We start from the raw sequence: 16,749 nt of genomic DNA, 5'->3' as shown, positions 1-16,749 counted from the left end.
CGCAAAAAATAAAAACCGCAGAGGTGATCAAATACCACCAAAAGAAAGCTCTATTTGTGGGAAAAAAAGGACGTCAATTTTGTTTGGGAGCCACGTCGCACGACCGCGCAATTGTCTGTTAAAGCGACGCAGTGCCGAATCGCAAAACCTGGCCTGGGCCTTTAGCTGCATTTTGGTCCGGGGCTTAAGTGGTTAAACAAATGACCTCTACCGATCCTATATTTCTATTTATAATATCTTAATCACTTAATTAGGTTTCTCAAAACTTTTACAAAACCGAGAGTCTTTACCATGTGCTTCCAAAGCACTATATATATATATATATATATATATATATATATATATATATATATATATATATATATATATATATATATATATATATATATATGACACAGTCTATGACCAACAAAGTTATACAGATGGTCGCAAATTAGCCCCTTAGCCTAGACTTGTCCCTGACCAGGTTGACCCTTAAATCATCTCTTAACAGACGATTTACTAAAAATGTATGTCTTCTACGTCTAGCTGGTGTATGTACCTTTAAGATGCAGTAGGGGGTGTAACTTCTAAGTCAGACCCTCCTTTCTGCCCCCTTTTATGATCCCGTGTCAGTGTCTATACTCACTACTCCAGGAATATCCCTTTCTGCTATGGGGGAATACGTGTATTATGAAAGATATCAGATATGAAAGATCTGAATAATACGATGACCGGGGACAAACAATAAAGTTGTTTCCTTGCCTATGTACCTGACCCCTGAGTCCCTCAACCGTTAAACCTTCCTGGAAAACTATTGGTACGTGTAGGTTGAACCTCAATACCTGGAGCCGCGGTTTACCTTCACGAAATAAGGGACTCTTACCGATCCTTGAATGATACCCACCCTGCACACTTGATATTAAATATGTGTGACTTCCGTAAAAACAAAACAGTACACCCACAACACATTCAGAACACCTATGAGACATTAATAATGTTCTTATACTCTAAAATATGCCTGATTACTGTAAGAGCAAACCAACAGTCCACTCAGGCCTTGTACACACGGTCGGACAAAACCGATGAAAACGGACTGAAGTTCAGTTTTATCGGTCCAAACGAACCGACCGTGTGTACGCCCCATCGGTCAGTTGTCCTTCGGTCCAAAAAAAGAGAACTTGCTTTAAAATTTGTCCGATGGACGCCTGACCGATAGGTCAAAACTGGTCATTAGTACGCACGACCATTGGTTCAAAATCCACGCATGCTCAGACTAAATGAGGGGACGGGAGCGCTCGTTCTTGTAAAACTTGCATTCGTTTTTGACATGGCACATTCTACATTTTAAAAATTAGTGTCTCGCTTATTGCAGCGCATTTTTTTCTTCGTTCTATTGCTGGAATAAACACGTTGTTTTGCTGATGCTATTTAGACAGAGTTCTCCCATACTGATTTCTTTTCTTTTTTGGTTGTGATCTCATGTTTATTTATGTTTTTGGATTAAGCCAGATATCCAAAATAATTTTTTGAACTCCACATTTTTTTTTTCCTTGGCAAGTTATCACACCATTTTTTTTTTTTTGGTGGAGGATTTTTTTTTCTTCTTTTCTTTTTGTGGAGAAATGTTAATTTTTTTTGGTCAAGTTATCACACCAATGTTTTTGTTTTACCCCCCCTCAAGGAGGTTGTGTCCTTTGTTAATTACACATTGTATTTCTGAAATGTTTGATGGCTATTCACCAGAAAAACACAATAGACAAGTTTTTAACATAAATTAAATTACCATTTATTCTGGCAAAACCAAATAAAAAAAAGAATGGCAACACTTGACCAATTCACAAAATACATGCAGACTTTTTGGACACCAAAGGCACATTCCACCATGATCAAGAACAAAATCAACAACCTCAGCCCCTTGCGGGTGGTGACAATCTGGAAGGAGGAGGAGGAGAAGAAGCCCGGGCTGGTCCCTCAATTCTGTGGTCACAGTCAGCAGGTCCCTTCTCCCCCACCATATCACAGAGTTGATCAGCTCTTGGGCCAGGCCCCTTTGTCCCTCCCCCAAACCTTGCAGCTCGTTTGCAAGGTAGGAGCCGTAGCTCTCCACTGGGTTCAGGGGGGCCCTCATGATCTCTGCAGCCTCCCTGATCACCCACAGGGTCTCCTCCTCCAGCTGGCTCCAGCGCCTCTTTTTTGTTGGTGGGCGCATCTAGAGGGGAGGAACCTTCCATATGGTGCTGCCGCTGGGCCTGGGCACCTGCTGACTGCCACTTGACCCAGCCTCCTCCTGGCTGCCACTCACCCCTTCCTCCTGGCTGCGGCATACTTAACATTGGCTACGCAGGGGTAACTTTACGCCGAAAAAACCTTACGTAAACAACGTAAAAAAATGCGCCGGGTGGACGTACGTTTCTGAATCGGCGTATCTCGCTAATTTGCATATTCGAGGCGGAAATCAACTGAAGCGCCACCTAGCGGCTAGCGTAAAATTGCACACAATTATACGCCGGCGTATGCTACTTACGTCAGTGGAGGAAGCCTATTTTTTCAACGTATCTGCCTTTCAGAATCAGCATAAAGATACGACGGCGCAGATTTGATATTACGGCGGCGTATCTGGAGATACGCCACCGTAAGTTGTATCTGAATCCGTGCCTCTGTGTTTACATTTCACTAAATAAGTGTCCTAAAAACATGCAAATGTAATGAGAGCATTCATCAAGGCACCATTCATGTGTAGATATCATGCACCTCAGCTTTGATGAGATGATACACTGTTTAATGACCTCTGTCCAACAAGCACAATCGTTGCCTGATCTGATACACAATAAAATACAGAGGTTTTGCAGTCTCACATATATATTTAATATATATTTAGGAGATGTCTCCGAGCAGATGGAGAGCAAAATTGCATGGGGGGCCCCCAAGATAAGAAATTGCTCAAGGGTGCAATCAACATATAAACCCCCCATCCCATGACTCCAGTCTATAGGCCTCTGCTGGGCCCAGTTTCATTTACCCTCGTTTCTGCCGTTTGTCACTTCCGCTCATGCAGACTCCAAACGTAGTCACGTCGTTCTCCTTATATACCCCGCGAATGCGTGAAACGCTGCCCTCTTCGCCTGCCCATGACGGACCTATTCCTCTATTCCACGCCCCTAATCATTGTGAAACGACAATATGGCGGAGTCACAGGTGTGTGGTAGATCCCGCCCCGACGAGGAAAGGCCGGAGGCTGTAACGTCACAATCCAGGCCCAGGCACTACAAAGCGACAAATATGTCACTTGAAGAGATGGTGGAGATACTGCGGAGGAAAGATTATGATGGAGATCATGGCCCATACCACACCCCTAATCGGAGGAAGGCCAAAATAATGGTGAGCAGACTTTATGACATATTTGAGGACAGGAGGTCCAAGGAGCAGCTCCAAAAAAGGTGGTCTGACTTGAAATTGTGGGAACCAGAGCAGTATAGGAAGATCAAGAGAATTATTGAGAAAAGTAGGTAATTGTTATGTGCTTTTTGCAATTGTCTTTATAATTTGTGGGCAGGTTTTTCTCCATGTGCTTCTTTGGCCTGGTTGTACTTTTGATCATGGCAAATTTCTGTTTACAAGTTGGCAAAGTGTAGTATTTTCCATTCGTTGTAAACATCATTCCTCCAAAATCCGATGTTTTCCGCAGATCCAGGAAAAGCACACCTGAACATGCCTATTTGGCGTAAACCAACGTTTATAAACATTGGCCCGGATTCTCGTAGCACTATATACGCCGCGTAAGTGCACAGATGCGCCGTCGTATCTATGTGCCTTACTCTTAAAGCGGGAGTTCACCCGAAAATTTTTTTTTAACATTACATTCATGCTCATTTTTTCTAGGGGAATCGGCTAGTTTTTTTAAAAACGAAGCAGTACTTACCGTTTTAGAAAGCGATATTCTCCGCCGCTTCCGGGTGTGGTCTTCGGGACTGGGCGTTCCTATTTGATTGACAGTCTTCCGAAAGCCTTCCGACGGTCGCATACATCGCGTCACGAGTAGCCGAAAGAAGCCGAACGTCGGTGCGGCTCATGGTGGATTGTGACATCCCAGCCACGACTCCACTGCGCTACTTTCGGAAAATCGTGACGCGATAGATGCGACCGTCGGAAGCCTGTCGGAAGACTGTCAATCAAATAGGAACGCCCAGTCCCGCAGCCCATACCCGGAAGCGCCGAAAAAGATCGCTCTAAAACGGTAAGTACTGCTTCGTTTTTAAAAAAAAATAGCCGATTCCCCTAGACAAAATGAGCATGAATCTAATGTTAAAAATTTACATTTCTGGGTGAACCTCCACTTTAATGCAAGATACGCCTGAATTTTGGCTTCATCCGACCGACATAAGTTTCCTACGCCGTCATATCTTGGCCTCATATTTACGCTGGCCTCAAGGTGCGCTTCCATTGAATTAAGCTTTAAATATGTAAATGACCGAGATACGCTGATTCACGAACGTAATTGCGCCCGTCACAGTAATATACGCCGTTTACGTAAGGCGTACGTCCGGCGTAAAGTTATTCTTTGGGGTGCATCCATGTGTGTCACTTTGCCAAAAAGCGGCAGTATCCCAGCTTGGGAGAAGTCAGAAAAACAAAGGGGATGTTTTTAGGATTGATCCCAAAAAGACAATTGTACCCCACTTCTAAGCAATGTTTTCTATTTCTGCCCTCCAATATCTGTGTGCTGAGTATACCTTTTGTTTCATTTTATTAAGGGAAAGAAGAGGACACCATTCGGAGGAGGCAAGGAGGCCCAGACCTGAAAAAAAACCACCAGCCTCAGCATGTGGAGGAGGAGGATGTGGAAGAAGAAGTTGTGGAAGAAAGAGAGGTGGAAGAAATAGAGGAGGAAGAAAGAGAGTTGGAAGAAGGAGTTGTGGAAGAAGGAAGTGTTGAAGATGGGGAGGTGGAGATTATCAGCACAACAGGTCAGTGTCACCCCAGCTTCACAGGGAAAAAGAGATGTAGGTAGGCCTGCACATTTCTAATAAACCCTTTTGTATTTTTTTAGGGGATGAACATGGTGATATCACAGCACCTTTCTCCAGTGCTAGTGCCCAAATCGTCATCCAAGAAATTATGGAATGCAGTACTGAAATGGACATTATGAGGAATAGGATGAATGTCATTGAGCAAAAATTTAAGAACATCCTTGACATGATGAGCCGTATAAAAGATTAACCCCCCCCCAAACCAGTTTAGATTTTATGTTTTGCACACCAATTTGTATTGGATAATGCACAAGCCAAAATTTGAAGATGCACACAGTGTGCCAACATGTGCTATCTGCCATCACAGGATATCGATTGTCTGTGCTTTGTGGGTGCAACCCCTTCCTCGCTACTCAAGTAGGTGAGAGGAAGGGTTTGCACCCCCAAAACACATCCATTGATCACCCATGATGGCAGACAGCACATGTTGACTTTTGGCATGGGATCAGGATAGAAATCCCAATTTTGCCGATCAAAATGTGTGCATCTTCAAATTTTGGCTTGTTCCGGGGTAATGTCGTACGTGGTTTACGTGTCCGCGTTCTGACCCGATCGGTTTTTGAACCGATGGTGTGTAGGCACATCAAACTAACAGTCTGCTTCATCGGTGAACCGATGAAAACGGTCCTTCGGACCGTTCTCATCGGATGGACTGATTGTGTGTACACTGCCTCACACTCTGGGCACTTACCAGGCACCAACAATATTCTTATACCTCTATACAAGATTATACTTATACCTTTATGCGATAGATAAAAAGGCAAAAGCAAACTGAGATATGTATTCTGTGTATACACCTTTAAATTTAAGTTTCCCTTAATAGCCACCTAGGACTATGAGCTCCGTCTAGGATCTATCTATATGCGTTTCCAAAAACGCTTTATGTGTTTTCAAAACACTATGGCCGCGATTCAGATACATTGGCGCATATTTATGCTGGCGTAGCGCATCTTATTTACACTACGCCGGAGCAGCGCGGAGAGGCATGTATTGTATTCAGAAAGACATTACTCACCAAGATGCGCCAGCGTTACGTATTTTGGAAGGCGTAAGCCAGCATAAGTGTAAGTGGGCGTCACCCCATGCAAATGATGGTCCGACCGCGTCGCAGTGGTTTACGTCGGGCGTATCTTAAACGGCGCATGCGCTGTGACCTGGACAAATTGACTGCACCCATCTGCTCATGCTCACAACTATGCCCGGCGTAACCCCTAAGATACGCCGGCCCACCGCCTACGCCCAGTGCATAAATACACCCAGACATGCGCTCGTCGAGTGCAAAAGTACACAAGCATTTTTTTTTGCTAGTGCTTTTGTATCTTGAGGCATGTCTGCACCAGTGACTCCTAAGGATCGCAGAAAGAAAAATTTCAGCCCTGAGGAGAAGGCTATTGTTATTGATGCCCTCTCCAAATATGGCATGTGCCTCCATGGGGCTCAGAGTCGCACGAACAGCAAGGTCCAGAAAGATGAAATCCTGATGAAGATTACTAAGCAGGTGAATGCCCTTGGCGTGGCGGCTAGGACCCCCAGGGACATAAGCAAAAAAATAAATGATCTGCGGCGTCTGGTCAAAGAGAAGCTGGCCACGATCAGGAAGCATGCCAGGGGCACAGGAGGTGGACCAGCCGCAAAGATCACGCTGACTCCTAATGAGTTGGTCATTGCCCGATGCCTGGAGAGGGAGCAGGTTGAGGGCCTGGAGGGCTTTGATTCAGTTGATCAGCCCTTGAGGACAGGTAAGTGTGTTTTATCTTCTCTCCGGTGTGTAGCATGTGAGGGGGTGGAAGGGAACATGTGACAAGTGTGTGGGTCCACCAACATGTGAATGTTTTGTGTCATCCAAAGATGTGCTGGAGGGAGCTGGGCCGTCGTCGGCTGCTGGGCCACCCATGCCATCCCTGGAGGAGAGTGCCCCCACCTCACCTCTAGAGGAAGTAAAGGAGGAGCAGGTTCATATGGAGGAATGTTTTTACCTTGTGGATGAGACCCCCATACCAGGACTCTCCCAAACCTCCTCCCCCATCAGGGATATCCCCTCAAGGGCCTCCTCCCCCATCAGGGATAGCCCCTCAAGGGCCTCCTCCCCCATCAGGGATAGCCCCTCAAGGGCCTCCCCATACACCCGGCCCCAAGCCTCTCCTGCCCCCAGGAAGGCTACCCGCAAATCCAGGGGTGATCCGGAAGCATTGGAGGAGAATCTGGCGAGGGACCAGGCCCAGCAGACCCGCCATATGGGTGCCTTAATGGCTGACCTGCACCGTGTGGCAGAGAGCCTGGCCTCCTCGGCCCAGACCCAAGCTGTGTGCACCTTGGCTGCCCAGCAGGCCCTCACCCAGCAGGCTGCTCAGACAAGCAGCATTACTGACAGCCTGCAGGATGTCAGTGGAAACTGCACAGGTATTGTGACCTGTCTGGGGGACCTGCAGGCCACCACATCAGGCCTTGTGACTGAGGTCAGGAGCCTGGCTGAGGCAGTCCAGGCAAATACTGCTGCCATGTGTAAAGGCTTACCTTGAGTGGAGTCCATTTTGCAGGTTTGTATGCTCATATGTAATGCTCCTGTGTATGAGTTTAGTTATGATTTAATTGGATCTCAGCTGCGGAGGTTTCTCAGGGTTAAACCACTACTTCACTCTCTTGTATGGTCAAAGAGTTTAGGGTTTAGTTCATCACAACCTCTTTTTAGAGAATCAACTTAATCAAGAAAGCTTATTAACTCATAAGCCTTTATAATGCAGTAACGGATAAAGACACAGTCTATGAATAAGTAGGTATAAGGTTTTTGGTAGCAGTATTACTTAATGTTTCTTACTGAAAGCAGTGCAGATAGAGCCAACACACATATATATATATATATATATATATATATATATATATATATATATATATATATCACAAGCTGAGACCATGCACAAGTATATTCAGGCAGGACATAGATATTGAGATATGCAATTGATAGACAAGCACAGTTCAGCATAGGCTGGGGATCTAAACAATTTGTGTAGAGATACTTGCGGTACTGCTGGTAGAAACAGAGATGGCTACATTCAGGTCTGCAGAGTGCTGGTACAGATGGGAAGCCTGAGAAGCTGATGGCTGAAGGGTGAGCTGATCCCAGTCCTGGATGGAGAGAGTGTCTCCTGATAGCAGGTCCACAGGGCTTTGAGGAGCGGGTCCTGGGTGACAGCAGGGGTCCAACAAATCCAGGGTACAGCCAGCCAAAGGGTCAGAAGCCGGGGTCAGTCTTCTAGATGAAGACAATCACAGGAACCGTTGGCACAGACAGGACAAGCAGAGTACAATGAACTGACACCTGCCTCATAGTGAGGCAGGGCTTTATACCCTGGTTGATTAGGAAACCTGCCTCAGCTGGACCAGGATAAACAGGTGCAGATTGCAGGGAGATTCAAAGACAGGCAATCAGCACATAGTTCAGAACCAGGCTTTGATGGACAGCAAGCAGAATATGAACTTGAGAAGTGGCTCAGTGGCAAAGATCTGGAGTAGTGAAGAAGAAGTCCTGGGTTCAATCCCACCCAGAGCCACTTGGGGCGTGACCACGCCTCGCTGTCTGTTTGACACGATAGCGATCGTGACACCATGCAGGTGGAGGGGAGGAGCCTGGCAGCTGCCGTACAAGCGGAGGGGAGGCAGACAAGGCGCCACCAGCGCAGCACCACCACCCGCCAGCTGCGGATGCAGGCGGAGACCAATAATTTTCTCCACTGCATAGCCCTGGCATTGGAGGGCAGGCAGCCAGGCACGGAGAGACCGGGGGATGTTCCTCCACCAGATGTCCCAACCCCCCCTACCTGAGGCTTCCCCCAGGCAACTGAGGACCAGGAGCCTAGGCACCAGGCGGAGCCCACGTCAGGGCAAATGAGTGACTTTTTTTTTGTTAATGCTCACGTGATGAGGTTTTTTGTTTCTTTGTCTACCCAGGTGATGAGTTTTTTGTTTCTTTGTCTACTCAGGTGATGAGTTTTTTTATTTTTTACTCAGGTTATGAGTTTTAATTTTTTTTTGTTTTACTCCGGTTATGAGTTTAAATTTTTTTTGTAGCTCCTGCACACGGTGAGGAGTGCAGACTACAGTGTGACTGGTGTGTGAATGTGGGGGTGACATTCCTGCCGGCAAAGGGGTGTCACCCTGGGTCGTCGGGGAGAAGTTATCCCCACGACCGTGTGAATGTGGTATGAATGGAAAGCGACATAATTGGGGCCTTGGCGTGGCGTTGCTGCTCCCAAGTCCTGCATGGTGGACTTGGGCTAATCCAATGTGATGTGGATGTGGTGTGTGTGAGCTAGGGACCACAGTGGTGTGCATGCGTGCATTCTCCTTGTGCCATGATGAATGTGTGTGTTTAACGTGCAAAGATGCCTACCACGAGGCATCTCCTGACTGCTCTTCCCTCAGCAGACGGGGTAGCCTCGGTTAGGGGGGAACTGTGTGATTCGGGGGTCAGGTCATCACGTATGTCAATCTCCAGGCCCTTTCTCATGGCGTAGTTGTGCAGAACGCAACATGCACCGATGATCTGGCACACAAAGTTTGGGGAATACAACAGGGTCCCCCCGGACTTATCCAGGCATCGGAAACAGAACTTCAGAATGCCAAATGTGCGTTCCACCACTGCACGGGTACGTATGTGTGCAGCATTGTAGTTTCTCTCTCCTCTGGTTTCGGGATTCCAGAATGGAGTCATGAGATGGGGCCCAAGTGCATATGCAGAGTCACCTGGAAGGGAAAAGACAGGAGGATGTTAGTCGTGCATCATGGGGTCGGACAGTCAGGCCTGACACCCATGTCACTCACCAACCAGCCAGCTGTTCCCGTACACATTCTGTTCGAATTCTTTTGGGATGTTGCTTTGACGGTATATGTAGCTGTCGTGGCTGGCCCCGGGGTGTTTGGCACGGACGTGCCATATAAGGCATTGGACATCGGCTATCACCTGTACATTGATGGAATGCCAATGCTTACGATATATGTGCTCTGTGGCTTGGGGGGGCCGTAGTGCCATATGTGTGCAATCAATGGCCCCCACGGTGCGTGGGAATCTGAAGAAATCATGCATTGCCTTCAGCCGCTGATGCTCATGAGTGGGTCTGATGATGTGGTGGGACATGCGTCTGAGGATTGCGGGGACAACCTGGTGCACGCATCTGCTCATGGTGGATTGTGACATCCCAGCCACGACTCCACTTGTACGCTGAAAAGATCCACTTGCAAGGAAATGCAGTGTTGCCAGTACCTTGACCAGTGGCTGCACTGCATGTAGGCCTTGTGTCTGGCTGGTGATGTCATCATGCAGGGTTGTGGGTATTTCCAGGATGGCATCAGGGCTGAATCTGAAGATACGATACACCTCTGAATCACCCATGCCAAAGACGTTAATGCGCGTGTGGTATATCCTCTCCCATGACCTCCTATGTGCCCGTAGACGCAGTAGTGCTATCACCACGGCTGCCCCTGGCATGTTGGCATACAGATGTGTTGTCCTTAAAGTGTGGTTGCTCAGCTCGTCCGTAACAGTGCTGCTGTAGCTACTCTCCAGCTGACCTGTGCAAGTCTGGTGCAAAGTTACCCCTGCTTTATGAGGGGTAACTTTAGGCTGGACGTTGCAGTTACGCGCACCACGCGTAGCCTGCGCCGGCCAAACGTACGTTTCTGAATCGGCATATCTCCCTCATTTGCATATTTGAATAGGAAATGTATGGGTGGGCCAGATGCGTCCAGCGTAAAAATGCGCCCACGATACGCCGGCGTAGGAAATTTACGTTGGTCGGAAGAAGCCTATTTTCAGGCTGTGATACATTTGCCTATTTGTCTCAGTTTACTGCTCCCTGCTAGCCAGGTTATTGATGTGCTAATGTCCCCTCACTATTTCTAAAGGTTAATTGATCTATTGTGTTGTGTGAAGGAGAGCTGGGTTTAAGTGGCTTGTGTTAATTATTCTGATTGCTTCATTGTGGTAATTATCTCTCTATATGCGGGGTCGAGCGGTCTGGTTGATGTATTCAGTACAGCTAGTGCTCAGCGTCATTGATGTCATTGTCTAAAGAAAATGTGTTTCAGCATCGGCCCCGTCGTGTCTACCTAGTCATCTGTATGGAAGCCCCAGTGTGAGGGGGGCGGAGATTTGTCATTGTAACAGTTTTGGAAATGACATATAAGCTGTGTGTGTTATAACATTAAAGTCTGTGTTGTTCAAGCAGTAAGCTGGTCTCATGTGTGGCTTTCTGGGCGATTCCAGGGATATCCCTCCTCGTGGAATATTGGGGTGATTTTCGTTATGGGAAGAAGGGAACGTTGACGGGGATATCATACCGATACCGTCACACAGGCGTATCTAGTTTTCTGGGTACGGCGCACAGATACGACGGCGCAAATTTACACTTATGCAGCATATATCGAGATATGCCGGCGTAAGTGCTTTCTGAATCCGGGCCTATATATATATATATATCTATATATAGTTATTCTTATCAATAAAATAGCAGGGTTCCACACAGGGGGATATAAAAACATATAAACAATAAACCAGTCAAGCAGTAATCACATTTAGATCCCATATATACATGTATATACTTTCAATCATATAAAAACCTTTAAAAACACATAAACAACGGCCAATCAAGAAAGAAATCGGGATTATCTAACCTCTTAGGCCTTGTACTCACGGCAGGACATGTCCGATGAAAACGGTCTGCAGACCGTTTCCATCGGACATGTCTGGCCGGGGACTGCCCGGGGACTTCTGTTCGATGGCTATACACACCATCGAACAGAAGTCCGCGCGTAAACAATACGCGGGGCGTGTCCGCGGTGTCGCCGCGTCGATGACGCAGCGACGTGGGCGGCCCGCCTTTAAAATGCTTCGACGCATGCGAGGGATGGCGGGCGGCAGGACATGTACGGTAGGTCTGTACAGACGACCGTACATGTCCAGCCGGACAGGTTTCCAGCTGACTGTTATAAAGCAAGTCCAGGAAACAGTTGTTCGCTGGAAACCTGTCCGATCCGCCCGAAAATGGTCCGCTCGGGCCAACACACGGCCAAACATGTCTGCTGAAACTGGTCTGCGGACCAGTTTCAGCAGACATGTTTGGTCGTGAGTACGGGGCCTTAGAGATCCATACATCCGTCCTTTGTTTGTGAGAGACAACAATAGCGCTCTCACTACCTACTCTAGTCCGGCCATCCAAGCGGGACAATATATCTTATACTAAGTCCGGCCATCCTAGCGGGACAATAAACTGTATTTATTGGCGTATAACACGCACAGGGGTATAAAACGCACCCTAACTTTAATAGGGAAGTTTCAGGAAAAAAACTTTCCACAGTTTACCCTCTATTTTCAGGGTAAAAAAATGAGTGTTATACGCCAACAAATACACTATCTCTTAAACTAAGTCCGGCCATCCAAGCAGGACAATATCTTTTATCTTTTTTCCGGCCAACCTAGCGGGAAAATATCTCTAATCCACACAACCCTTACATCTACCACAGGGAAGGCCAACCTAGCGTCCCCTGGGCATAAAATAAAAAAATTTAAAATATGAGTGCGATTAATCGCTGACAGAGTAAGTGAATATTCTTTGCAAATAAAATCTTTACAAAGATCTTCACCTACCTGCAAGACGACCATTCCACCTTTGTCGCCAACTGTAAGGTTGCTGGTTCAACTAGACCCGGGTTTTTAGGACTGTCTGGATGTATGGAACTCTCCAATGCATTGGCCAGTGAAAACATCCACACGGAGATATAGTATGTCCAGACTAGACTTTATTTCTAATGCATACTTGTTCATAATCAAATCATACAAGAAAAGAACGCCCTTGTCCCAGCCAATCATATCTAAGTTATTAGGTTATACAAGTAATATTCGTCACAATTATACATCGTGTGTAAAATATAACAATCTGTCTTCTGGGTGCCTGACTGAATCTGGTTTCTACTGCACTTTATCTAATGTTATGTTCTTTGCCTAGTACACAATAACACTGGCAAGGTTCCTAGCTTTTGTGTAACTAATCCTAGAAGCTCAAGGATACATCTTCATACAAGCATTTATTACTATGGGGGAACTCTAGCAAGCCTTATAATGAATTGATATTATGGGGGAACTCTAGCCTTTCAATGCATTGATATTATGGGGGAACTCTAGCCTTTCACTATATGTTTTCTGCTGCACCATTGACATGGTTATATATTCACAGGGCCATATTCTCAAAGAATTACGCCGGCGTATCAGCAGATACGCCGACGTAAGTCCGATTCTAAGGCCAACCTATGTTTAAGTGTATTCTCAAACTGAGATACACTTAAACATGCCTAAGATACGACGGCCAGCGCCGTTGTATCTTAGGCTGCAATATCTACGCTGACCGCTAGGTGGAGTTTCCTTTGCGGTCAGCGTAGAATATGCAAATGACTAGTCACGCCGATTCTCTAACGTACGCTTGCCCGTCGTAGTGATTTTCCGTTGTTTCCGTAAGCGATACGCGGCGTAAAGATAAACATGCCCCCTAGGTGGCGTACTCAATGTTAAGTATGGCCGTCGTTCCCGCGTCGAAATTTGAAAATTTAACATCGTTTGCGTAAGTCGTCCGTGAATGGCGCTGGACGCCATTTACGTTACCGTCAAAACAAATGACGTCCGTGAGACGTCATTTAGCGCAATGCACGTCGGGTAATTTACCCGACGGAGCATGCGCATTACGATCGGCGTGGGAGCGCGCCTAATTTAAATGATCCACGCCCCCTACCAGGATCATTTGAATTAGTAGTGCTTGCGCGGGTGGACTTTACGCTACGCCGCCGCAAGTTTACAGGTAAGTGGTTTGGGAATCAGGCACTTGCCAGTTAAACTTGCGGTGGAGTAACGTAAAGGACATACGTTACGCCGCCGGAGATCTATAAGATTATGGCCCTTAGTCCTTTCCATAAAATTATCAGAAATTTGTGCTTAAAATAGAACTATAGGCAACACTTTTTTTTTTTTTTTCATTTTGGATAGTGTAAGGGAAGGTTATAGCCCCTGTCAATTTATTTTTTACCATCCCTGTCCCATTGCAGAGATTTTCCTCCACTTCCTGCCCCATCGCCAAACAGGAAGTGAGAGGAAATCTATGCAAATTAAGGGAATCCAATGCCCCCCAGGCCATAAGCACTAGTGTCCCCACTTGAAAATTTCAGGGCGGGTCTTAAACAGAAAGGGGTGTGGCTTTGACCGCAAGGTGTGGGTAATATTTAAATTAGGAGGTGCACAAGTTTAGTCAGGCCTAGGGCAGAACAAAACCTAAATACACTACTGCCTGGAGGTCCTAGTAGATGATAGGCTCAGCAATGGCATGCAATGCCAAGCTGCTACTAACAAAGCAAACAGAATATTGGCATGCATTAAAAAGGGGATTAACTCAAGAGATAATGCGATAATTCTCCCACTCTACAAGACTTTGGTCCGGCCTCACCTGGTCCAGTTCTGGTCACCAGTCCTCAGGAAGGATGTCCTGGAATGGAGTAAGTACAGAGAAGGGCAACAATACAAATAAAGGGACTGGAGGATATTAGTTATGAAGAATGGTTACGAGCACTGAACGTATTCTCTCTGGAGAAGAGACGCTTGAGAGGGGATATGATTTCAATTTACAAATACCATACTGGTGACCCCGTCATAGGGATAAAACTTTTTCGCGGAAGGGAGTTTAATAAGACACGTAGCCACTCATTAAAATTAAAAGGAAATAGGTTTAACATAAACTGAGTAGAGGGTTCTTTACTGTAAGAGCAGTAAGGATGTGGAATTCCTTTCCACAGGTGGTGGTTTCAGCAGGGAGCATAAGATAAGATAGATTAGATAAGCACCTGATGGACTTGTGTCTTTTTTCAACCTCCCCTTCTATGTAACTATGTACCACTGTGTCGGTTCTTATTCTGACTGACCATATGAATCTCACATTCTTGTCTGAGGCTAAACGCTCTCTCAGAAGGGCGCGATGGGCTCTTTTCTTGTTTCCATTACATAGTCTCATTCTTACTCGGTACTAAGAATGTAAGGGCTGATGCATTGTCATGACAGTTTCCCTCTGTCATGCCTTCATTAATAAGGCTCATAATCTTTCATTGACTTTGGTTTAGTTAAATTAAATCTATGCTGCCATCTAATGGCCATTTTGTTTAACTGCACTATTTCTATTCAATGCAGTCAGTTAGAATAGCTGGTTAGATTTGGTCCATGCAAGCCTCCGTATTTTCAATCCCATCAGGCCTTGCATCAGGTTTTTCAGTCTTTTCCTTTTCCCTTTCACCCTGGAAGCAAGCACATGGGCTGCTAAGTTCTACGTGAGCCATCTCGATCCATCTTCGGTATGTTTACCATTTGTGTCTTCAGCTAGATAGATAGGAAGGCTCTAATTGTGTGATTATTTATTAATTGTAATTTGTTTGTATCTGTTACAGTTTTACTCTGTCTTGTACCAATAAAAGTTCAAAAGGATTTTGCGCCTACTGGAATGCATTGGTATGAGAGGAGTTAACAGTGTGCCCGAATACACCACGGTCATGTGTAGTGAGGGGCATAACAGTAAAACGAAGGCTTCTAAACATGGCTAGCATACAGAACTTCCAGTAAAACAAAGGCTTCTAAACACGGCTAGCATACAGAACGCCAGTAAAACCAAGGCTTCTAAGCACGGCTACCATACAGAACGCCAGAGAGACAGCAGTGTTCTCAGCTTCCATATAACGAGACACCATGTAACAGATAAAGTCAAAGCACTTTGCGACAAGGTCAGAAGTTTACTCCACGAGCACAAAGAGGTCAGTGAAAAGCGAAACAATCGCCATTGCCCGCGCGAAAGCAGAATCTGCAAAGGTGAAAGCTGACTTTGCAGCAAAGGAGGCCGAAGTAAAGGCTGCATTTGCTGAGACGCAACTCAAATTAGAAAAAGAGACACAACTCAAATTAGAAAAGTTACGCATGGAAACTGCATTAGAGAAGCTAGCTGCAGAGAAGGAGTCAGAGGCTGCTGCAGCTGAGGCAGACATTCTAGAAGAACTTGCAAAGCCCACCAGTGAGCGGCTCAGCAACGTGCTTGGGGAAAAATCTGTTTCTCATGACAGTACAGAGCGTACCTCAGAATATGTGCGGCGACACGCCGAACCAGACAACTGCCTGCTTACAGCGCCGAGAGCGGAATCAACTCCCGCCATTCACACGCCTTATATCAAGCAAGAAAGTAAACCTGCACTCAGTCAGTTTTCAGCACATTCTGCATCCAGGCTATCAAAGCACTACGTCACAGTTGACCAAATCGAAAATGAAGAACAACAGTTTAAAAGACACAGCGACAGCATCTCTGATGACCGCATCTACCCACCAAGTTCCTGGCACAACAGAGCGCACCCTGGCTACTCACACAACGATCAAGGTATGTCAGATTTCTTCAAGTTCTTAGCACGATGTGAACTGTTAGCAAAGAGACTTGCAAAGTTTAACGATCGCCCTGAAAGTTATAGAGCATGGCGTTCGTCCTTCAGAAATGCAACGAGGGATCTTGGTATTAAAGCAAGTGAGGAAGCCGATCTCTTAGTCAAATGGCTGGGGAATGAGTCATCAGAGCATGCAAGGAGAATCGGAGACATTAACATTAATTACCCAACCAAAGGGCTGAGCGTGATATGGGAGAGGATGGATGAGTGTTACGGTTCCCCAGAAGTTCTAGAAAACTCT

Source organism: Rana temporaria, chromosome 12 (genome assembly GCF_905171775.1).
Source record: "Rana temporaria chromosome 12, aRanTem1.1, whole genome shotgun sequence".
Classification (NCBI taxonomy): Eukaryota; Metazoa; Chordata; class Amphibia; order Anura; family Ranidae; genus Rana; species Rana temporaria.
Note: the sequence above shows the minus strand (reverse complement) of the source record.